Here is a 26,223-nt window from a genome sequence, read left to right as displayed (position 1 = left end):
GTTGCAAAATGCACACCATACATATATATGGGGATGTACTCACTCCTATTCACTTTTACAGTGAAAACTGCAGGAACTTCAAACCAGCACTAGGAAACACTCTGCGAAACCAGAGTATTTGTTTTCCTGCATCCAGTTCCTTTTGTGCTATATGAACGGACGTTTCTCCACATGCTCGGTTCTGAGAGATGTGTGTGTGTGCAAGCCGTCCTTCACCAAGCTTGTTGGGAACAAAAAGTTTCTTTGCAGTTGCAAACTGCACTACATACATATATATGGAGAGGTACACGCTCCAACTCTGTTTTAAAGTTAAAACTGCAGGATCTTAAAACCGGCAGTAGGAAACACACTGCGAAACCAGAGTAAATGTTTCTCCTGCAAACTGTTACATTTGTGCTTGATGAACGATCAACTGTCCACATGCTCTGTTCTGAGAGATAAGTGTGTGTGAAAGCCGTCCTTCAATTAGCTCGTAGGGAACCAAGAGATTCTTTTCTGTCGCAAACTGCAGTCCATACATATATATGGGGAGGTACACGCTCCGAAAATCTTTTACAATTAAAACTGCAGGAACTTCACGCCAGCAGTAGGAAACACAATGAGAAAGCAGACTAAAAGTTTGTCCTGCAAATCGTTCGCTTTGTGCTAAATAAACGAACCTCTCTCCACATGCTCAGTTCTGAGAGATAATTGTGTGTGCTAGCCGTACTTCAACTAGCTTTTTGGAAACACAAACATTCTTTGCATTTGCAAACTGCACTCCATACATATATATGGGTAGGTACACGCCCCAAATCTATTTTACGGAGAAAACTGCAGGAACCTCAAACCGTCACTAGGAAACACACTGAGAAACCAGAGTAATTATTTCTCCTTCAACCAGTTCCCTTTGGGCTAGATGAAAGAACATCTCTCCACATGCTCATTTCTTAGAGATTAGCGTGTGTGCAAGCCGTCGTTCAACTACCTTGTTGGGAACACAAAGTTTCTTTTCAGTTGAAAACTACACTCCATATATATATAAGGGAGGAACTCGCTCCAACTCGGTTTTACAGTGTAAACTTCAGGAACTTAAAACAGGCGTTAGGAAAATCACTGAGAAACCAGAGTAAAAGTTTCCCCTGCAACCCGTTCCCTTTGAGCTAGATGAACGAACGTCTATCCACATGCTCATTTTTGAGAGATAATTGTGTGTGCAAACCGTCCTTCACCTAGCTTGTTGGTAAAACAAAGATCCTTTACAGATGGAAACTGCACTCCATACAATTATCGGTGGAAGTACACGTTCCAAATCGGTTTTACAGTGAAAACTTCTCGTACTTCATAACGGCATTGGGAAACTCAATAAAAACCACAGTAATATTTCAACATCAAACCGTTCCCATTGTGCTAGATGAAAGAATGTCTCTCCACATGCTCAGTTCTGAGATATAAGTGTTTGTGCAAGCCGACCTTCAACTAGCTTGTTGGGAAAACAAAATTTCTTTTCAGTTGCAAACTGCACTCCATAAATATATATGGGGAGGTACCCGCTCCAACTCGATTTACATTGTAAACTGCAGGAATTTCAAACCGGCACTAGGAAACACACTGAGAAACCAGAGTAATAATTTCCCCTGCATGCCGTTCCCATTGTGCTAGATGAACGAACGTCTTTCCACATAATCAGTTCTGAGAGATACCTGTGTGTGAAAGCCGTCCTTCAACTAACTTTTTGGGAACAGAAAGTTTCTTTTCAGTTGCATACTGCACTCCATATTTTTATATGAAGAGGTACCCGTACCAAATCGTTTTTACATTAAAAACCGCAGGAACTTCAAACTGGCACTAGGAAACACACTGAGAATCCAGAGTAAAATTTTCCCTGCAACCTGTTCCGTTCGTGCTAGATGAACGAACTTCTCTCCACATGCACAGTTCTGAGAGATAAGTGTGTGTGAAAGTCGAATTTCAAATAGCTCGTTGGGAACACAACTTTTCTTTTCAGTTGCAAACTGCACTCCATACTTATATATGGGGAGGTACAAGCTCCAACTTGGTTTTACAGTGAAAACTGCAGGAAATTTAAACATGCACCAGGAAAAACACTGAAAAACCAGTGTTAAACTTTCTCCTGCAACCCGTTCCCCTTGTGCTAGATAAACGAACGTTTATCCACATGCTCAATTCTGAGAGATAGGTGTGTGTGAAAGCCGTCCTTCACCTAGCTTGTTGAGAACCTCAAGATTCTTTTCAGTTGCAAGCTGCAATCCATACATATATATGGCCAGGTATTCGTTCCAAAACGTTTTAACAGTGAAAACTGCAGGAACTTTAAACTAGCACTAGGAAACACACTGAGAACCAGAGTAATATTTTCTCCTGCAACCCTTTCCTTTTGTGCTAGATGAACGAATGTCTCTCCACATGCTCAGTTCTGAGAGATAAATGTGAGTGCAAGCCATCCTTCACCTAGCTTGTTTTGAACACAAAGTTTCTTTTCAGTTGAAAACTGCTCTGCATACATATATATGGGGAGGTACACGCTCCAATTCTGTTTTAAAGTGAAAACTGCAGGATCTTCAACCCCGCAGTAGGAAACACACTTTGAAACCAGAGTAAAAGTTTCTCCTGCATACTGTTCCTTTTGTGCTAGATGAACGAACGACTGTCCACATGCTCTGTTCTGAGAGATAAGTGTGTGTGAAAGCCGTCCTTCAAACAGCTCATAGGGAACACAAAGATTCTTTTCAGTCGCAAACTGCAGTCCATATATATATATGGGGTGGTTCTCGCTCCAAATCTCATTTACAGTGAAAACTGCAGGAAATTCAACCGACACTAGGAAACACACTGAAAATCCAGAGTAAAAATTTCTCCTGCAACCCGTTCCCTTTGTGGTAGATGAAGGAACGTATCTCCAGATATTTAGTTCTGAGAAATATCTGTGTTTGAAAGCCGTCATTCACCTATCTTGTTGGGAACACAAAATTTCTTTTCAGTTGCAAAATGCACTCCATAAATATATATGGGGATGAACTCACTCCTATTCACTTTTACAGTGAAAACTGCAGGAACTTCAAACCAGCACTAGGAAACACTCTGCGAAACCAGAGTAATTGTTTCCCTGCATCCAGTTCCTTTTGTGCTATATGAACGGATGTTTCTCCACATGCTCGGTTCTGAGAGATGTGTGTTTGTGCAAGCCGTCCTTCACCAAGCTTGTTGGGAACAGAAAAATTCTTTACAGTTGCAAATTGCAATCCAAACGTATATATGAGAAGTGTTTCGCTTCAACTCGGTTTTACAGTGAAAATTGCAGGAAGTTCAAACCGGCACTAGGAAAGACACTGAGAAACCACAGTAATAGTTTATCGTGCAAACCGTTCCCTTTGTGCTAGATAAACGAACGTCTCTCCACATGCTCAGTTTTGAGAGATAATTGTGTGTGCAAGCTGCCCTTCACCTAGCTTGTTTGGAACACAAAGTTTCTTTTCAGGTGCAAATTGCACTCCTTACATTTATATGGCCAGGTAATCGCTCCAACACGATTTTAGAGTGAAAACTGCAGGAACTTTAAACCAGCACTATTAAACAAAATGAGAAACCAGAGTAAAAGTTTCTCCTGCAACCCATTCCATTTGTGCTAGATGAACGAATGTCTCTCCACATGCTCAGTTTTGAGAGATAAGTGTGTGTGCAAGCCATCCTTCACCTAGCTTGTTGGGAGCACAAAGTTTCTTTGCAGTTGCAAACTGCACTACATACATATATATGGAGAGGTACACGCTCCAACTTGTTTTAAATTTAAAACTGCAGGATCTTAAAACCGGCAGTAGGAAACACACTGCGAAACCAGAGTAAAAGTTTCTCCTGCAAACCGTTACATTTGTGCTAGATGAACGATCAACTGTCCACATGCTCTGTTCTGAGAGATAAGTGTGTGTGAATGCCGTCCTTAAATTAGCTCGTAGGGAACCCAAAGATTCTTTTCTGTCGCAAACTGCAGTCCATACATATATAAGGGGAGGCACACGCTCCGAAAATCTTTTACAATTAAAACTGCAGGAACTTCACGCCGGCAGTAGGAAACACAATGAGAAACCAGAGTAAAAGTTTGCCCTGCAAACCGTTCGCTTTGTGCTAAATGAACGAACGTCTCTCCATATGCTCAGTTCTGAGAGATAATTGTGTGTGCTAGCCGTACTTCAACTAGCTTTTTGGGAACACAAACATTCTTTGCATTTGCAAACTGCAGTCCATACATTTATATGGGGAGGTACTCTCTCCAACCCGTTTTTACAGTGAAAACTGCAGGAATTTCTACCCGGCAGTTGGAAACACATTGAGAAACCAGAGTAAAAGTTTGCCCTGCAAACCGTTCCCTTTGTGTTAGATGAACGAAATTCTCTCCACATGCTCAGTTCTAAGAGTTAATTGTGTGTGCAAGCCGTCCTTCAACTAGCTTGTTGGGAACACAAAGTTTCTTTTCAGTTGCAAACTGCACTCCATACTTATATATGGGGAGGTACTCGCTTCAACTAGGTTTTACAGTGAAATCTTCTGGAAATTAAAACGGGCACTAGGAAACACACTGGGAAACCAGAGTAAAAGTTTATCCTGCTACCAGTTCCCTTTGTGATAGATGAACGAACGTCTCTCCACATGATCACTTCTGAGAAATAATTGTGTGTGCAAGCCTTCCTTCAAATAGATTGTTGGGAACACAAAGATTCTTTTCAGTTGCAATCTGCACTCCATACATATATATGGGGAGGTACACGCTCCAACTGTATTTTACGGAGAAAACTGCAGGAACCTCAAACCGTCACTAGGAAACACACTGAGAAACCAGAGTAATTATTTCTCCTTCAACCAGTTCCCTTTTGTCTAGATGAAAGAACGTCTCTCCACATGCTCATTTCTTAGAGATTAGCGTGTGTGCAAGCCGCCCTTCAGCTAGCTTGTTGGGAACACAAAGTTTATTTTCAGTTGAAAACTACACTCCATAGATATATAAGGGAGGAACTCGCTCCAACTCGATTTTACAGTGTAAACTTCAGGATCTTAAAACAGGCGTTAGGAAAATCACTCAGATACTAGAGTAAAAGTTTCCCCTGCAACCCGTTCCCTTTGAGCTAGATGAACGAACGTCTCTCCACATGATCACTTCTGAGTGATAATAGTTTGTGCAAGCCTTCCTTCACCTAGCTTGTTGGGAACACAAAGTTACTTTTCAGTTGCAAACTGCACTCCATACATATATACAGGGAGGTACCCGCTCCAACTCGGTTTTTACAGGGATAAGTGCAGGAACTTCAAACCGGCACTAATAAACACACTGAGAATCCACATTAATAGTTTCTCCTGCAAAACGTTCCCTTTGTGCTAGATGAAAGAACGTCTCTCCACATGCTCATGTTTGAGAGATATTTGTGTGTGCAAACCGTCCTTCACCAAGCTTGTTGGTAAAACAAAGATCCTTTACAGTTGGAAACTGCACTCCATACAATTATCGGTGGAAGTACACGTTCCAAATCGGTTTTACAGTGAAAACTTCTAGTACTTCAAACCGGCATTGGGAAACTCAATAAGAAACCACAGTAATGTTTCACCATCAAACCTTTCCCATTGTGCTAGATGAAAGAATGTCTCTCCACATGCTCAGTTCTGAGAGATAAGTGTTTGTGCAAGCCGACCTTCAACTAGCTTGTTGGGAAAACAAAATTTCTTTTCAGTTGCAAACTGCACTCCATAAATATATATGGGGAGGTACCCGCTCCAACTCGATTTACATTTTAAACTGCAGGAATTTCAAACCGGCACTAGGAAACACACTGAGAAACCAGAGTAATAGTTTCCCCTGCATGCCGTTCCCATTGTGCTAGATGAACGAACGTCTTTCCACATAATCTGTTCTGAGAGAGACGTGTGTGTGAAAGCCGTCCTTCAACTAACTTTTTGGGAACAGAAAGTTTCTTTTCAGTTGCAAACTGCACTCCATATATTTATATGAAGAGGTACCCGTACCAAATCGTTTTTACATTAAAAACCGCAGGAACTTCAAACTGGCACTAGGAAACACACTGAGAATCCAGAGTAAAATTTTCCCTGCAACCTGTTCCGTTCGTGCTAGATGAACGAACTTCTCTCCACATGCACAGTTCTGAGAGATAAGTGTGTGTGAAAGTCGAATTTCAAATAGCTCGTGGGAACACAACTTTTCTTTTCAGTTGCAAACTGCACTCCATACTTATATATGGGGAGGTACAAGCTCCAACTTGGTTTTACAGAGAAATCTGCAGGAAATTTAAACATGCACCAGGAAAAACACTGAAAAACCAGTGTTAAACTTTCTCCTGCAACCCGTTCCCCTTGTGCTAGATAAACGAACGTTTATCCACATGCTCAATTCTGAGAGATAGGTGTGTGTGAAAGCCGTCCTTCACCTAGCTTGTTGAGAACCTCAAGATTCTTTTCAGTTGCAAACTGCAATCCATACATATATATGGCCAGGTACTCGTTCCAAAACGGTTTTACAGTGAAAACTGCAGGAACTTTAAACTAGCACTAGGAAACACACTGAGAACCAGAGTAATATTTTCTCCTGCAAACCTTTCCTTTTGTGCTAGGTGAACGAATGTCTCTCCACATGCTCAGTTCTGAGAGATAAATGTGAGTGCAAGCCGTCCTTCACCTAGCTTGTTTTGAACACAAAGTTTCTTTTCAGTTGAAAACTGCCCTACATACATATATATGGGGAGGTACACGCTCCAATTCTGTTTTAAAGTGAAAACTGCAGGATCTTCAACCCCGCAGTAGGAAACACACTTTGAAACCAGAGTAAAAGTTTCTCCTGCATACTGTTCCTTTTGTGCTAGATGAACGAACGACTGTCCACATGCTCTGTTCTGAGAGATAAGTGTGTGTGAAAGCCGTCCTTCAAATAGCTCTTAGGGAACACAAAGATTCTTTTCAGTCGCAAACTGCAGTCCATATATATATATGGGGTGGTTCTCGCTCCAAATCACATTTACAGTGAAATCTGCAGGAATTTCAAACCGGCACTAGGAAACACACTGAAAATCCAGAGTAAAAATTTCTCCTGCAACCCGTTCCCTTTGTGGTAGATGAAGGAACGTATCTCCACATAATTAGTTATGAGAAATAACTGTGTGTGAAAGCCGTCATTCACCGATCTTGTTGGGAACACAAAATTTCTTTTCAGTTGCAAAATGCACTCCATACATATATATGGGGATGTACTCACTCCTATTCACTTTTACAGTGAAAACTGCAGAAACTTCAAACCAGAACTAGGAAACACTCTGCGAAACCAGAGTAATTGTTTCCCTGCATCCAGTTCCTTTTGTGCTATATGAACGGACGTTTCTCCACATGCTCGTTTCTGAGAGATGTGTGTGTGTGCAAGCCGTCCTTCACCAAGCTTGTTGGGAACACAAAGTTTCTTTTCAGTTGCAAACTGCACTCCATACATATATATGGGGAGGTACACGCTCCAACTCTATTTTACGGAGAAAACTGCAGGAACCTCAAACCGTCACTAGGAAACACACTGAGGAACCACAGTAATTATTTCTCCTTCAACCAGTTCCCTTTGGGCTAGATGAAAGATCGTCTCTCCACATGCTCATTTCTTAGAGATTAGCGTGTGTGCAAGCCGTCCTTCAACAAACTTGTTGGGAACACAAAGTTTATTTTCAGTTGAAAATTACACTCCATACATATATAAGGGAGGAACACGCTCCAACTCGGTTTTACAGTGTAAACTTCAGGAACTTAAACAGGCGTTATTGAAATCACTCAGGAACCAGAGTAAAAGTTTCCAATGCAACACGTTCCCTTTTAGCTGTATGAACGAACGTCTCTCCACATGATCACTCCTGAGTGATAATAGTTTGTGCAAGCCTTCCTTCACCTAGCTTGTTGGGAACACAATGTTTGTTTTTAGTTGCAAACTGCAATCCATACACATATATGGGCAGGTAGTCGTTCCAACTCTGTTTTAAAAATTAAACTGCAGGAAATTCAAAGCGGCACTATGAAACACACAGAGAAACCAGAGTAAAAGTTTCTCCTGCAAACCGCTCTCTTTGTGCTGGATAAACGAACGTTTATCCACATGCTCAATTCTGAGAGATAAGTGTGTGTGAAAGCCGTCCTTCACCTAGCTTGTGGAGAACCCAAAATTTCTTTTCAGTTTCAAACTGCAATCCATACTTATATATGGGGAGTTACACGCTCCAAATCTTTTTACAGTGTAAACTTCAGGAACTTGAAGCTGGCAGTAAAAGGACACTGAGAAAAAAGAGGAAAAGTTTCCTCTGGAATCCGTTCCCTTTGTGTTAGATGAATGTACGTCTCTCCACATGCTCAGTTCTGAGAGAAAAGTGTGTGTGCAAGCCGTACTTCACCTAGCATTTTGGGAACAGAAAGTTTCTTTTAATTTGCAAACTGCACTCCTTACCTATATATGAGGAGGTAATCGCTCCAACTCTATTTTACAGAGAAAACTGCAGGAACTTCAAACCAACACTAGGAAAAACACTACAAAACCAGAGTAAAAGATTCTCCAGCAACCAGTTCCATTTTTGCTAGATGAATGAAAGTTTATCCTCATGCTCAATTCTGAGAGAAATTTGTTTGTGAATGCTGCCTTCACCAAGCTTGTTGGGAACACAAAGTACCTTTTCAGTTGCAAACTGCAATCCATACATATATATGGGTAGGAAATGGCTCCCACTCGGCTTTACAGTGAAAACTGGAGGAACTTGAAACCTACACCAGGAAAACTCTGAAAAACCAGTGTTAAACTTTCTCCTGCATCCTGTTCCATTTATGCTAGATAAAAGGAGGTTTATCCACATGCTCAATTCTGAGAAATAAGTGTGTGTGAAAGCCGTCCTTCAACTATCTTGCTGAGAACCCAAAATTTCTTTTCAGTTGCAAACTGCAATCCATACATATATATGGGCAGGTAGTCTCTCCAACTCGGTTTTACAAAGTAAACTGCAGGAACTTCAAAGCGGCACTAGGAAACACACTGAGAAACCAGAGTAAAAGTTTCTCTTGCAAACCGTTCTCTTTGTGCTAGATGAACGAACGTCTTTCCAGATGCTCATTTGTGCGACATAAGTGTGTGTGCAAGCCGTCCTTCAAATAGCTCGTTGGGAACACAAAGTTTCCTTTCAGTTGCAAACTGCACTCCATACATTTATATCGGGTGGTACTTGTTGCAACTCGATTTTACGGTGAAAACTGCAGGAACTTAATGTGACACTAGGAGAAACAGTGAGAAACCGAGAATAAGTTTCTCCTGCATCCCATTCCCTTTGTGCTAGATGAACGAAGATCTGTCCACATGCTCATTTCTGAGAGATATGTGTGTGTGCAAGACGTCCTTCTCATAACTGGTTGGGAACACAAAGTTTCTTTTCACCTGCAAACTGCAATCCATACATATAAATGGAGAGGTACTAGCTCCAACTCGGTTTTACAGTGAAAACTGCAAGAATTTCAAACCGGCACTAGGAAACACACTGAGAATCCAGAGTAAAAGTTTCTCCTGCAACCCTTTCCTTTTGTGCTAGATGAATGAACGTCTCTCCACATTCTCAGTTCTGAGGGATAATTGTGTGTGCAAGCCGTCCTTCAGCTAGCTTGTTGGGAACACAAAGTTCCTTTGCAGTTGCAAACTGCATTCTATACATATATATGGGGGGATAATTGCACCAAATCTGTTTTACAGTGAAAACTGCAGTAACTTCAAAACAACTCTAGGAAATACAATGAGAAACCATAGTAAAATTTTCCCCTGCAAACTCTTCCGTGTGTACTAGATGAATGAAAGTCTTTCCAGATGCACAATTTTGAGAGATAAGTGTGTGTGAAAGCCGTCCTTCACATAGCTTGTTGGGAACACAAAGTTACTTTTCAGATACAAACTGCAATCCTTACATATATATGGGGAGGTACTCGCTCCTACTAGTATTTACAGTGAAAACTGCAGGAAATTCAAACCGCCACTAGGAATCACAGTGAGAAACCACAGTAAAAGCTTCCCCAGCAAACAGTTCCCTTTGTGCTAGATGAACGAAATTCTCTCCACATGCTCAGTTCTGAGATATAAGTGTGTGTGAAAGCCGTACTTTAACTAGCTTGTTTGGAACACAAAGTTTCTTTTCAGTTACAAACTGCACTCCATATATATATATAGAGAGGTACTCGCTCTAACTCGGTTTTACGGTGAAAAGTGCAGGAACATATAGCAGCTCTAGGAAACACAGTGAGAAAACGAGAAAAATTTTCCCCTGCAACCCGTTCCCTTTGTGCTGGATGAACGAACTTCTCTCCACATGCTCAGTTCTGAGAGGTAACTGTGTGTGCAAGCAGACCTTCACTTGGCTTGTTTGGAACAAAAAGTAACTTTTCACTTGAAAACTGCACTCCATACATATATATGGGTAGATACTCAATCCAACACTTTTTTACAGTGAAAACTGAAAGAATTTCAAACCGGGACTAGGAAACACAATTAGAAACCAGAGTAAAATTTCTCCTGCAACCCGTTCCCATTGTGCTAGATGAACGAAAGTCTCTCCACATGCTCATGTCTGAGTGATAAGTGTGTGCAAGCCACCCTTCACCTAGCTTTTTTTGAACACAAAGTTTGTATTCAGTTGCAAACTGCAATTCATACACATATATGGTGTGGTACACACACCAACTCGGTTTTACTGTGAAAACTGCAGGAACTTCAAACCGGCACTAGGAAACACAGTGAGAAACCAGAGTAAAATTTTCTCCTGCAACCCATTTCCTGTGTGCTAGATGAACGAATTTCTCTCCACATGCTCTGTACTGAGGGATAATTGTGTGTTCAAGCCGTTCTTCACCTAGCTTGTTGAGAAATGAAAGTTCGTTTAAAGTTGCAAACTGCACTCCATTCTTATATTTGGGGAGCTACCAACTCCAACACGGTTTTACAGTCAAAACTTCAGGAACTTCAAAATGGCAATAGGAAACAGACGGAGAATCCAGAGTAAAAGTTTCTCCTGCAAACTGTTCCCTTTGTGCTAGATGAACGAACGACTGTCCACATACTCTGTTCTGAGAGAAAAGTGTGTGTGAATTTCGTTCTTTAAATAGCTTGTAGGGAAACAAAAGTTTCTTTTAATTCGCATACTGCAGTCCATACATTTATATGGGGAGGTACAAACTCCAACTCGTTTTTTCAGTGAAAACTACAGGAACTTCAAATCGGCACTAGGAAACACACTGAGATTCCAGAGTATAAGTTTCTCCTGCAACTCGATCCATTTGTGCTAGATTAACGAAAGTCTCTCCACATGCTCAATTCTGAGAGAGAAGTGTGTGTGCAAGCCGTTCTTCAACTTGTTTGTTGGGAACACAAAGATTCTATTCAGTTGCAAACTGCAATCCATACATATATATGGGGAAGTACTCGCTCCAAATCATTTTACAGTGTAAACTGCAGGAATTTCAAACCGACAGTAGGAAACACACTACTTAACCAGAGTAAAAGATTCTCCTGCAACCCGTTCCATTTGTGCTAGATGAAAGAATGTCTCTCCAAATGCTCAGTTCTGAGAGATAAGTATGTGTGAAAGCCGTACTTCAACTAGCTTGTTGGGAACACAAAATTTCTTTTCAGTTCCAAACTGCAATCCATACATATATATGGGGTGGTACTCGCTCCAAATCGGTTTTACAGTGAAAACTGCAGGAACTTGAAAACTGCACCAGGAAAAACACTGAAAATGTAGTGGTGAAATTTCTCCTGTAACCCGTTCCATTTGAGCAGGATAAACGAACGTTTATCCACATGCTCAATTCTGAGAGATAAGTGTGTGTGAAAGCCGTCCTTCACCTAGCTTGTTGAGAACCCAAAATTTCTTTTCAGGTGCAAACTGCACTCCATACATATATATGGGGAGGTACTCGCTCTTACTAGTATTTACAGTGAAAACTGCAGGAATTTCAAACCGCCACTAGGAATCACACTGAGAATCCACAGTACAAGTTTCCCCAGCAAACAGTTCCCTTTATGCTAGATGAACGAAATTCTCTCCACATGTTCAGTTCTGAGAGATAAGTGTGTGTGAAAGCCGTACTTTAACTAGCTTGTTGGGAACACAAAGATTCTTTTCAGTAGCAAACTGCACTCCTTTATATATATATCGGGAGTAACTCGCTCCAACTCTGTTTTACGGTGAAAAGTGCAGGAACATATAGCGGCACTTGGAAACTCAGTGAGAAAAAGAGAAAAAGTTTCCCTGCAACCCGTTCCCTTTCTGCTAGATGAAAAAACTTCTCTCCACATGCTCAGTTCTGAGAGGTAACTGTGTGTGCAAGCAGTCCTTCACCTAGCTTGTTGGGAACAAAAAGTAACATTTCAGTTGAAAACAGCACTCCATTCTTATATTTGGGGAGCTAAAACTCCAACTCGGTTTTACAGTCAAAACTGCAGGAACTTCAAACTGGCAATAGGAAACAGACGGAGAATCCAGAGTAAAAGTTTCTCCTGCAAAACGTTCCCTTTGTGCTGGATAAACGAACGTTTATCCACATGCTCAATTCTGAGAGAAATTTGTTTGTGAATGCCGACTTCACCAAGCTTGTTGGGAACACAATGTACCTTTTCAGTTGCAAACTGCAATCCATACATATATATGGGTAGGTAATGGCTCCCACTGGGCTTTACAGTGAAAACTGCAGGAACTTGAAACCTACACCAGGAAAACTCTGAAAAACCAGTGTTAAACTTTCTCCTGCATCCTGTTCCATTTGTGCTAGATAAAAGGACGTTTATCCACATGCTAAATTCTGAGAGATAAATGTGTGTGAATGCCGTCCTTCACCTAGCTTGATGAGAACCCAAAGTTTCTTTTAAGTTGCAAACGGCACTCCATACATATATATGGGGACGTACTAGCTCCAAATAATTTTTGCAGTGAAAACTGCAGGAACTTCAAACCGGCACTAGGAAACACGCTGAGAAACCAGAGTAAAAGTTTCCCCTGCAACCGTTCCCTTTGATCTAGATGAACGAAAGTCTCTCCACATGCTCAGTTCTGAGAGATAATTCTGTGTGCAAGCCATACTTCACCTAGCTTGTTGGGAACACAAAGTTTCTTTTCAGTTGCAAACTGCACTCCTTAAATATATATGGGGATGTACTCACTCTTATTCTCTTTTACAGTGAAAACTGTAGGAACTTCAAACCAGCACCAAGAAACACACTGCGAAACCAGAGTAAAAGTTTCCACTTCAACTCTTTCCCTTTGTGCTGAATGAACGAACGTCTCTCCACATTCCCAGTACTGAGAGATAAATGTGTGTGAAAACCAACCTTCAACTACCTCTTCGGGAACACAAAGATTCTTTTCAGTTGCAAACTGCAATCCACACATATATATGGGGAGGTACACGCTTCAACTCGGTTTTACTCTGAAAAGTGCAGGAACTTCAAAATGGCACCAGGAAAAACACTGAAAACCAGTGTGAAAATTTCTCCTACAAACAGTTCCCTTTGTGCCAGATGAAAGAAATATTATCCACATGCTCAATTCTGAGAGATAAGTGTGTGTGAAAGCCGTCCTTCACCTAGCTTGTTGGGAAAACAAAGTTTCTTTTCAGTTGCAAACTGCATTCCTTATATTTATAAGGGGAGGTACTGGCTCCAACTCGTTATTACATTGAAAACTGCAGGAACATCTAACCAGCTCTAGGATACACACTGAGAAACCAGAGTAATAGTTTCTCATGCAACCCATTCCTTTTGTGCTAGATGAACGAAGGTCTCTCCACATGCTCATTTCTGAGGGATAAGTTTGTGTGCAAGCCGTCATTCCACTAGCTTGTTGGGAACACAAAGTTTCATTTCAGTTGCAAAATGCACTCCATACATATATGTGGGCAGGTACTCGCTACAAATCGCTTTTACATTGAAAACTGCAGGAACATCTAACCGGCTCTAGGAAACACACTGAGAAACCAGAGTAATAGTTTCTCCTGCAACCCGTTCCAATTGAGCTAGATGAAAGAACGTCTCTCCACATGCTCATTTCTGAGAGATAAGTGTGTGTGAAAGCCGTCCTTCAACTAGCTCGTAGGGAACACAAAGATTCTTTTCAGTCGCAAACTGCAGTCCATACATATATATGGGGAGGTACTAGCTCCAAAACTATTTTACAGTTAAAACTGCAGGAACTTCAAACCGGCACTAGGAAACACACTGAGAAATCAGAGTAAATGTTTCTCTTTCAACCCGTTCCCTTTGTGCTAGATGAACGAACGTCTCTCCACATGCTCAGTTCTGTTGAACAAACAAGTGTGTGTTCAAGCCGCACTTCAGATAGCTTGTTGGAAATACAAAGTTTCTTTTCAGTGGCAAACTGCATCCATACATTTATGGGGGAGGTACAAGCTCCAACTCGGTTTTACAGTGAAAAATGCAGGTACAACAAACCGGCACTAGGAAACAAAATGAGATTCCAGAGTAAAAGATTCTACTGCAACTCGTTCCATTTGTGCTAGATGAACGAAAGTCTCTCCGCATGCTCAGTTCTGAATGATCAGTTTGTGTCCAAGCCGTACTTCATATAGCTTGTTGGGAACACAAATTTTCTTTTCAGTTGCAAACTGCACTCCATACAAATGTATGGGGAGTACAAGCTCCAAAACGTTTTACAGTGTTAACTCCAGGAATTTCACACCGGCCCTAGGAAACACACTGAGATACAAGAGTAATAGTTTCCCCTGCAAACCGTTCCCTTTGTGCTAGATGAACGAATGTCTCTCCACATGATCAGTTCTGAGAGATAAGTGTGTGTGCAAGCCGTCCTTATCCTACCGTGTTGGGAACACAAAGTTTCTTTTCAGTTGCAAACTGCAATCCATACATATATAAGTGGTGGTATATGCTCCATCTCGGTTTAACAGTGAAAACTGAAGGAACTTGAAAACTGAACCAGGAAAAACTCTGAAAAAGCAGTGTTAAATTTTCTCCTGCAACCCGTTCCATTTGTGGTAGATAAACGAACGTTTATCCACATGATCAATTCTGAGAGATAAATGTGTGTGAAAACCAATCTTCAACTACCTCTTTGGGAACACAAAGATTCTTTTCAGTTGCAAACTGCAATCCACACATATATATGGGGAGGTACACGCTCCAACTCGGTTTTACTCTGAAAAGTGCAGGAACTTCATAATGGCACCAGGAAAAACACTGAAAACCAGTGTGAAAATTTCTCCTACAAACAGTTCCCTTTGTGCCAGATGAAAGAAATATTATCCACATGCTCAATTCTGAGAGATAAGTGTGTGTGAAAGCCGTCCTTCACCTAGCTTGTTGGGAAAACAAAGTTTCTTTTCCGTTGCAAACTGCATTCCTTATATTTATATGGGGAGGTACTGGCTCCAACTCGTTATTACCTTGAAAACTGCAGGAACATCTAACCAGCTCTAGGATACACACTGAGAAACCAGAGTAATAGTTTCTCATGCAACCCATTCCCTTTGTGCTAGATGAACGAAGGTCTCTCCACATGCTCATTTCTGAGGGATAAGTTTGTGTGCAAGCCGTCATTCCACTAGCTTGTTGGGAACACAAAGTTTCATTTCAGTTGCAAAATGCACTCCATACATATATGTGGGCAGGTACTCGCTACAAATCGCTTTTACATTGAAAACTGCAGGAACATCTAACCGGCTCTAGGAAACACACTGAGAAACCAGAGTAATAGTTTCTCCTGCAACCCGTTCCATTTGAGCTAGATGAAAGAACGTCTCTCCACATGCTCATTTCTGAGAGATAAGTGTGTGTTAAAGCCGTCCTTCAACTAGCTCTTAGGGAACACAATGATTCTTTTCAGTCGCAAACTGCAGTCCATACATATATATGGGGAGGTACTAGCTCCAAAACTATTTTACAGTTAAAACTGCAGGAACTTTAAACCGGCACTAGGAAACACACTGAGACACCAGAGTAAATGTTTCTCTTTCAACCCGTTCCCTTTGTGCTAGATGAACGAACGTCTCTCCACTTGCTCAGTTCTGTTGAACACACAAGTGTGTGTTCAAGCCGCACTTCAGATAGCTTGTTGGAATACAAAGTTTCTTTTCAGTGGCAAACTGCATCCATACATTTATAGGGGGAGGTACAAGCTCCAACTCGGTTTTACAGTGAAAAATGCAGGTACAACAAACCGGCACTAGGAAACAAAATGAGATTCCAGAGTAAAAGATTCTACTGCAACTCGTTCCATTTGTGCTAGATGAACGAAAGTCTCTCCGCATGCTCAGTTCTGAAAGATCAGTGTGTGTCCAAGCCGTACTTCATATAGCTTGTTGGGAACACAAATTTTCTTTTCAGTTGCAAACTGCACTCCATACACATGTATGGGGAGGTACAAGCTCCAAAACGTTTTACAGTGTTAACTCCAGGAATTTCACACCGGCCCTAGGAAACACACTGAGATACAAGAGTAATAGTTTCCCCTGCAAACCGTTCCCTTTGTGCTAGATGAACGAAAGTCTCTCCACATGATCAGTTCTGAGAGATAAGTGTGTGTGCAAGCCGTCCTTCATCTACCTTGTTGGGAACACAAAGTTTATTTTCAGTTGCAAACTGCATTCCATATATATATATGGGGAGGTACTCGCTCGAAATCGTTTTTACGTTGAAAACTGTAGGAACTTCTAACTTGCTCTAGGAAATACACTGAGAAACCAGAGTAAAAGTTTCCCAGGCAAACCGTTCCCTTTGTGTTAGATGAACGAACGTCTCTCCACATGCTAAGTTCTGGGAGATAATTGTGTTTGCAAGCCTTTCTTTACCTAGCTTGTTGGGAAAACAAAGTTTCCTTTCAGTGGCCAACTACACTCCATACATATATATGGGTATGCACACTTTCCTAATGAGTTTACAATGAAAACTGCAGGAAAATTCATACCGGCACTACTAAACACACTGAGAAACAAGAGTAAAAGTTTCTCCTGCAACCATTTCCCTTTGTGCTAGATGAACGAACGTCTTTCCGCATGCTAAGTTCTGAGAGTTTTGTGTGTGTGGTCGTCCTTCAACTAACTAGTTGGGAACACAAATTTTCTCTTCAGTTGCAGACTGCATTGCATACTTATATATGGGGTGGACACGCTCCAACCCGTTTTTACAGTGATAACTGAAGGAACTTCAAACCGGCACTAGGAAACACACTACTTAAACAAAGTAAAAGATTCTCCTGCTAACCGTTCCATTTGTGCTAGATGAACGAAAGTCTCTCCACATGCTCAGTTCTGAGAGATAAGTGTGTGTGAAAGCCATCCTTCACCTAGCTTGTTGGGAACACAAAGTTTCTTTTCAGTTGCAAACTGCAATCCATACATATATATGGGGGGGTAATCGCTCCAACTCAGTTTTACAGTGAAACTGCAGGAACTTGAAAACTGCACCAGGAAAAACACTGAAAAAGCAGTGTTAAACTTTCTCCTGCATCCCGTTCCCTTTGTGCTGGATAAACGAACGTTTATCCACATGCTCAGTCCTGAGACATATGTGTGTGTGAAAGCCGTCCTTCACCTATCTTGTTGAGAACTCAAAATTTCTTTTTTTATTTCAAACTGCAATCCATATATATATATGTGGTTTTACAAGCTCCAACTCGTTTTACAGTGTAAACTTCAGGAACTTCAAACCGGCAGTAGGAAAAACACTGAGAAACCAGAGGAAAATTTCCCCTGCAAAAAGTTCCCTATGTGTTATATGAACGGACGTCTCTCCACATGCTCAGTTCTGAGATATATGTGTGTGTGCAGGCCGTACTTCACCAAGCATTTTGGGAACAGAAAGTTTCTTTTAATTTGCAAACTGCACTCCATACATATATAAAGGAAGGAACTCGCTCCAACTCTGTTTAACAGAGAAAGCTGCAGGAACTTCTAACCAGAACTAGGAAACACACTACGAAACCAGAGTAAAAGATTCTCCTGCAACCAGTTCCATTTTTGCTAGATGAACGAAAGTTTATCCTCATGCTCAATTCTGAGAAATAATTGTGTGTGAATGCCGTCTTTCACTAAGCTTGTTGGGAACACAAAGTTTCTTTTCAGTTGCAAACTACAATCCATAAATATATATGGGTAGGTACTCGCTCCCACTCGATTTTACGGTGAAAACTGCAGGAACTTGAAACCTGCACCCGGAAAAATCTGAAAAACCAGTGTTAAACTTTCTCCTGCATTATGTTCCATTTTTGCTAGATAAAAGGACGTTTACCCACATGCTAAATTCTGAGAGATAAGTGTGTGTGAATGCCGTCCTTCACCTAGCTTGATGAGAACCCAAAGTTTCTTTTAAGTTGCAAACGGCACTCCATACATATATAAGGGGACGTACTAGCTCCAAATCATTTTTGCAGTGAAAACTGCAGGAACTTCAAACCGGCACTAGGAAACACGCTGAGAAACCAGAGTAAAAGTTTCCCCTGCAACCGTTCCCTTTGATCTAGATGAACGAAAGTCTCTCCACATGCTCAGTTCTGAGAGATAATTCTGTGTGCATGGCATACTTCACCTAGCTTGTTGGGAACACAAAGTTTCTTTTCAGTTGCAAACTGCACTCCTTAAATATATATGGGGATGTACTCACTCTTATTCTCTTTTACAGTGAAAACTGTAGGAACTTCAAACCAGCACCAAGAAACACACTGCGAAACCAGAGTAAAAGTTTCCACTTCAACTCTTTCCCTTTGTGCTGAATGAACGAACGTCTCTCCACATGCCCAGTACTGAGAGATAAATGTGTGTGAATACCAACCTTCAACTACCTCTTTGGGAACACAAAGATTCTTTTCAGTTGCAAACTGCAATCCACACATATATATGGGGTGGTACACGCTTCAACTCGGTTTTACTCTGAAAAGTGCAGGAAGTTCAAAATGGCACCAGGAAAAACACTGAAAACCAGTGTGAAAATTTCTCCTACAAACAGTTCCCTTTGTGCCAGATGAAAGAAATATTATCCACATGCTCAATTCTGAGAGATAAGTGTGTGTGAAAGCCGTCCTTCACCTAGCTTGTTGGGAAAACAAAGTTTCTTTTCAGTTGCAAACTGCATTCTTTATATTTATAAGGGGAGGTACTGGCTCCAACTCGTTATTACATTGAAAACTGCAGGAACATCTAACCAGCTCTAGGATACACACTGAGAAACCAGAGTAATAGTTTCTCATGCAACCCATTCCCTTTGTGCTAGATGAACGAACGTCTCTCCACATGCTCATTTCTGAGGGATAATTTTGTGTGCAAGCCGTCATTCCACTAGCTTGTTGGGAACACAAAGTTTCATTTCAGTTGCAAAATGCACTCCATACATATATGTGGGCAGGTACTCGCTACAAATCGCTTTTACATTGAAAACTGCAGGAACATCTAACCGGCTCTAGGAAACACACTGAGAAACCAGAGTAATAGTTTCTCCTGCAACCCGTTCCAATTGAGCTAGATGAAAGAACGTCTCTCCACATGCTCATTTTTGAGAGACAATTGTGTGTTCAAGCTGCACTTCAGATAGCTTGTTGGAAATACAAAGTTTCTTTTCAGTGGCAAACTGCATCCATACATTTATAGGGGAGGTACAAGCTCCAACTCGGTTTTACAGTGAAAAATGCAGGTACAACAAACCGGCACTAGGAAACAAAATGAGATTCCAGAGAAAAAGATTCTACTGCAACTCGTTCCATTTGTGCTAGATGAACGAAAGTCTCTCCGCATGCTCAGTTCTGAAAGATCTGTGTGTGTCCAAGCCGTACTTCGTATAGCTTTTTGGGAACACAAATTTTCTTTTCAGTTGCAAACTGCACTCCATATATATATATGGGGAGGTACTCGCTCGAAATCTTTTTTACGGTGAAAACTGTAGGAACTTCTAACTTGCTCTAGGAAATACACTGAGAAACAAGAGAAAAAATTTCCCCGGCAAACCGTTCCCTTTGTGTTAGATGAACGAACGTCTCTCCACATGCTCAGTTCTGGGAGATAATTGTGTTTGCAAGCCTTTCTTTACCTAGCTTGTTGGGAAAACAAAGTTTCCTTACAGTGGCCAACTGCACTCCATACATATATATGGGTATGTACACTATCCTAATGCCTTTTACAGTGAAAATTGCAGGAAATTCAAACCGGCACTACTAAACACAATGAGAAACCAGATTAAAAGTTTCTCCTGCAACCATTTCCATTTGTGCTAGATGAACGAACGTCTTTCCACATGCTAAGTTCTCAGAGTTTTGTGTGTGTGGTCGTCCTTCAACTAACTAGTTGGGAACACAAATTTTCTATTCAGTTGCAGACTGCATTGCATACTTATATATGGGGTGGACACGCTCCAACCCGTTTTTACAGTGATAACTGAAGGAACATCAAACCGGCACTAGGAAACACACTACTTAACCAAAGTAAAAGATTCTCCTGCAAACGGTTCCATTTGTGCTAGATGAACGAAAGTCTCTCCACATGATCAGTTCTGAGAGATAAGTGTGTGTGCAAGCCGTCCTTCACCTAGCTTGTTGGGAACACAAAGTTTATTTTCAGTTGCAAACTGCAATCCATACATATATATGGGGTGGTACTCTCTCCAACTCGGTTTTACAGTGAAAACTGCAGGAACTTGAAAACTGCACCAGGAAAAACACTGAAAAAGCAGTGTTAACTTTCTCCTGCAACACGTTCCCTTTGTGCTGGATAAACGAACGTTTATCCACATGCTCAATTCTGAGAGATATGTGTGTGTGAAAACCGTCCTTCACCTTTCTTGTTGAGAACCCATAATTTCTTTTTTTTGCAAACTGCAATCCATATATATATATGAGGAGTTACAAGCTCCAACTAGTTTTACAGTGTAAACTTCAGGAACTTCAAAACGGCAGTAGGAAAAACACTGAGAAACCAGAGTAAATTTCCCCTGCAAACAGTACCCTATGTGTTAGATGAACGGACGTCTCTCCACATGCTCAGTTCTGAGACATATGTGTGTGTGCAAGCCGTACATCAACAAGCATTTTGGGAACAGAAAGTTTCTTTTAAGTTGCAAACTGCAGTCCTTACATATATAAAGGGAGGAACTCGCTCCAACTCTGTTTAACAGAGAAAGCTGCAGGAACTTCTAACCAGCACTAGGAAACACACTACGAAACAAGAGTAAAAGATTCTCCTGCAACCAGTTCCATTTTTGCTAGATGAACGAAAGTTTATCCTCATGCTCAATTCTGAGAAATAATTGTGTGTGAATGCCGTCCTTCACCAAGCTTGTTGGGAACACAAAGTTTCTTTTCAGTTGCAAACTTTAATCCATACATATATATGGGTAGGTACTCGCTCCCACTCGGTTTTACGGTGAAAACTGCAGGAACTTGAAACCTGCACCAGGAGAAATCTGAAAAACCAGTGTTAAACTTTCTCCTGCATCCTGTTCTATTTGTGCTAGATAAAAGGACGTTTATCCACATGCTAAATTCTGAGAGATAAGTGTGTGTGAATGCCGTCCTTCACATAGCTTGTTGGAAATACAAAGTTTCTTTTCAGTGGCAAACTGCATCCATACATTTATAGGTGGAGGTACAAGCTCCAACTCGGTTTTACAGTGAAAAATGTAGGTACAACAAACCGGCACAAGGAAACAAATGAGATTCCAGAGTAAAATATTCTACTGCAACTCGTTCCATTTGTGCTAGATGAACGAACGTCTCTCCGCATGCTCAGTTCTGAAAGAACTGTGTGTGTCCAAGCCATACTTCATATAGCTTGTTGGGAACACAAATTTTCTTTTCAGTTGCAAACTGCACTCCATACACATGTATGGGGAGGTACAAGCTCCAAAACGTTTTACAGTGTTAACTCCAGGAATTTCACACCGGCCCTAGGAAACACACTGAGATACAAGAGTAATAGTTTCCCCTGCAATCCTTTCCCTTTGTGCTAGATGAACGTAAGTCTCTCCACATGATCAGTTCTGAGAGATAAGTGTGTGTGCAAGCCGTCCTTCACCTACCTTGTTGGGAACACAAAGTTTATTTTCAGTTGCAAACTGCCTTCCATATATATATATGGGGAGGTACTCGCTCGAAATCGTTTTTACGGTGAAAAATGTAGGAACTTCTAACTTGCTCTAGGAAATACACTGAGAAACCAGAGTAAAAGTTTCCCCGGCAAACCGTTCCCTTTGTGTTAGATGAACGAACGTCTCTCCACATGGTCAATTTTGAGAGATATGTGTGTGTGAAAGCCGTACTTCAGATAGCTTGTTGGAAATACAAATTTTCTTTTAAGTTGCAAATTGCACTTCATATATATATATGGGGAGGTACTTGCACCAAATCTGTTTTACAATGAAAACTGCAGGAACTTCAAATTGGCACTAGGAAACACACTGAGAAACCACAGTAAAAGGTTCTCCTTCAAACCGTTTACTTTATCCTAGATGAATGAAAGTCTCTCCACATGCTCAGTTCTAAGTGATGTGTGTGTTTCCAAGCCTTCCTTCACCTAGCTTGTTGGGAACACAAAGTTTCTTTACAGTTGCAAATTGCTATCCAAATATATATAAGAGAAGTGACTCGCTCCAACGAGGTTTTACAGTGATAAGTGCAGGAACTTCAAACCGGCACTAGGAAAGACCCTGAGAAAACACAGTAATAGTTTCTCCTGCAAACCTTTCCATTTGTGCTAGATGAACGAACGTCTCTCCACATGATGATTTCTGAGACATAAGTGTGTGTGCAAGCCGTCCTTCACCTAGCTTGTTGGGATAACAAATTTTTGTTCTGTTGCAAACTGCATTCCATATATATATATGGGGAGGCCCTCGCTCCAAATCGTTTTTACAGTGAAAACTACATGAATATCTAACTGGGTCTAGGAAATTCACTGAGAATTCAGAGTAAAATTTCCCTTCAATCCGTTCCCTTTGTGCTAGATGAACGAACGTCTCTCCACATGGTCAATTTTGAGAGATAAGTGTGTGTGAAAGCCGTATTTCAACTAGCTTGTTGGGAACACAAAGTTTCTTTTCAGTTGCAAACTGCACTCCATACATATGTATGGCGAGATACACGCTCCAACTCGTTTTTACACTGAAAACTGCAGGAACTTCAAACCCGCACTAGGAAACACACTGAGAAAGCAGAATAAAAGTTTCCCCTCCATCCCGTTCCCTTTATGCTAGATGTACGAACGTATCTCCACATGCTCAGTTCTGAGAGACAAGTGTGTGTGCAAGCCAGACTTCACATAGCTTGTTGGAAATACAAAGTTTCTTTTCAGTGGCAAACTGCATCCATACATTTATAGGGGGAGGTACAAGCCCAAACTCGGTTTTACAGTGAAAAATACAGGTACAACAAACCGGCACTAGGAAACAAAATGAGATTCCAGAGTAAAAATTCTACTGCAACTCGTTCCATTTGTGCTAGATGAACGAAAGTCTTTCCGCATGCTCAGTTCTGAGAGATAAGTGTGTGTGCAAGCCATTCTTCACCTACCTTGTTGAGAACACAACATTTCTTTTCAGATGCAAACTGTATTCCATATATATATATGGGGAGGTACGCCCTCGAAGTCGTATTTACGGTGAAAATTGTAGGAACTTCTAACTTGCTCTAGGAAATACACTCAGAAACCAGAGTAAATGTTTCTCCTGCAAATTTTTCCCTATGTGCTAGATGAAAGAACGTCTCTCCACATGCTCAGTTCTGAGAGATAAGTTTGTGTGCAAGCCGCCCTTCAACTAGCTTGTTGGGAACACAAAGTTTCTTTTCATTTGCAAACGGCACTCCATACATATATATGGGGAGGTACTCGCTTCAACTCGGTTTTACAAAGAAAACTGCAGGAACTTCAAAGCGGCACTAGGAAACACACTGAGAAACCACAGTAAAAGTTTCTCCTGCAAACCGTTTCCTTTGTGCTAGATGAACGAAAGTCTCTCCACATGCTCAGTTCTGAGAGATATGTGCGTTTCCAAGCCGTCCTTCACCTAGCTTGTTGGGAACACAAAGTTTCTTTACAGTTGCATATTGCAATCCAAATATATATATGAGAAGTGACTCGTTCCAACGCGGTTTTACAGTGATAAGTGGAGGAAATTCAAACCGGCACTAGGAAAGAACCTGAGAACCCACAGTAATAGTTTCTCCAGCAAACCATTCCCTGTGTGCTAGAGGAACGAACGTCTCTCCACATGCTCATTTCTGAGAGATAAGTCTGTGTGAAAGCCGTACTTCACCTAGCTTGTTGGGAACACAAAGTTTCTTTTCAGTTGCAAACTGCACTCCATACAAATGTATGGCGAGATACACGCTCCAACTCGTTTTGACAGTGAAAACTGCAAGAACTTCAAACCGGCACTAGGAAACACACTGAGAAAACAGAATAAAAGTTTCCCCTGCATCCCGTTCCCTTTATGCTAGATGTACGAACGTATCTCCACATGCTCAGTTCTGAGAAATAACTGTGTGCGAAAGCCGTCATTCACCTAGTTTGTTGGGAACACATAGTTTCTATTCAGTTGCAAACTGCACTCCATTCATATATATGGGGATGTACTCACTCCTATTCTCTTTTACAGTGAAAAATGCAGGAACTTCAAACCGGAACTAGGAAACACTCTGCGAAAACAGAGTAATAGTTTCCCCTGTAACCCGTTCCCTTTGTGCTACATGAACGAACGTCTCTCCACATAATCATTTCTGAGAGATAAGTGTGTCTGAAAGCCGTACTTCAAATTGCTTGTTGGGAACACAAATTTTCTTTTCAGTTGCAAACTGCATTACATATAAATACATGGGGAGGTACTCGCTCCAACTCGTTTTTACATTGAAAACTGCAGGAACATCTATCCGGCAGTATGAAACACACTGAGAAACCAGAGTAAAACTTTCTCCTGCAAACAGTTTATTATGTGCTAGATTAACGAACGTCTCTCAAAATGCTCAGTTTTGAGAGATAAGTGTGTGTTCAAGTCTTCCTTCACCTAGCATGTTGGGAACACAAAGTTTCTTTTCAGTTGCAAACTGCACTCCATACATATATATGGGGAGGTACTTGCACCAAATCTGTTTTACAGTGAAAACTGCAGGAACTTCAAAACGGCACTAGGAAACACGCTGAGAAGCCAGAGTAAAAGTTACCACTGCAACCGTTCTTTTTGTTCTAGATGAACGAACGTCTCTATACATGCTCAGTTCTGAGAGATAAGTGTGTTAGAATGTCGTCCTTCACCTAGCTTATTGGGAACACAAAGTCTCTTTTCAGTTGCAAACTGCACTCCATATATATATATGGGGAGGTACACGCTCCAACTAGGTTTTACAGTGAAAACTGCTGGAAAATAAAACCGGCACTTTGAAACACACTGTGAATCCAGAGTAAAAGTTTCTCCTGCAACCCTTTCCATTTGTGATAGATGAACAAACGCCTCTCCACATGGTCACTTCTGAGAGATAATTGTGTGTGCAAGCCATACTTCACCTAGCTTTTTGGGAACACACAGATTCTTTTCAGTTGCAAACTGCACTCCATACATATGTATGGCGAGATAAACGCTCCAACTCGTTTTGACAGTGAAAACTGCAGGAACTTCAAACCGGCACTAGGAAACACACTGAGAAAACAGAATAAATGTTTCCCCTGCATCCCGTTCCCTTTATGCTAGATGTACGAACGTATCTCCACATGCTCAGTTCTGAGAAATAACTGTGTGTGAAAGCCATCATTCACCTAGTTTGTTGAGAAAACAAAGTTTCTATTCAGTTGCAAACTGCACTCCATACATATATATGGGGATGTACTCACTCCTATTCTCTTTTACAGTGAAAAATGCAGGAACTTCAAACCGGAACTAGGAAACACTCTGCGAAACCAGAGTAATAGTTTCCCCTGTAACCCGTTCGCTTTGTGCTAAATGAACGAACGTCTCTACACATGCTCAGTTCTGAGAGATAATTGTGTGTGCTAGCCGTACTTCAACTAGCTTTTTGGGAACACAAACATTCTTTGCATTTGCAAACTGCACTCCATACATTTATATGGGGAGGTACTCTCTCCAACTCGTTTTTACAGTGAAAACTGCAGGAATTTCTACCCGGCACTTGGAAACACATTGAGAAACCAGACTAAAAGTTTGCCTTGCAAACCGTTCCCTTT

Source organism: Camelus ferus, chromosome 16 (genome assembly GCF_009834535.1).
Source record: "Camelus ferus isolate YT-003-E chromosome 16, BCGSAC_Cfer_1.0, whole genome shotgun sequence".
In the NCBI taxonomy this organism is placed as follows: domain Eukaryota; kingdom Metazoa; phylum Chordata; class Mammalia; order Artiodactyla; family Camelidae; genus Camelus; species Camelus ferus.
The sequence above is the reverse complement of the archived record's forward strand: the minus strand, read 5'-3'. Positions refer to the sequence as shown.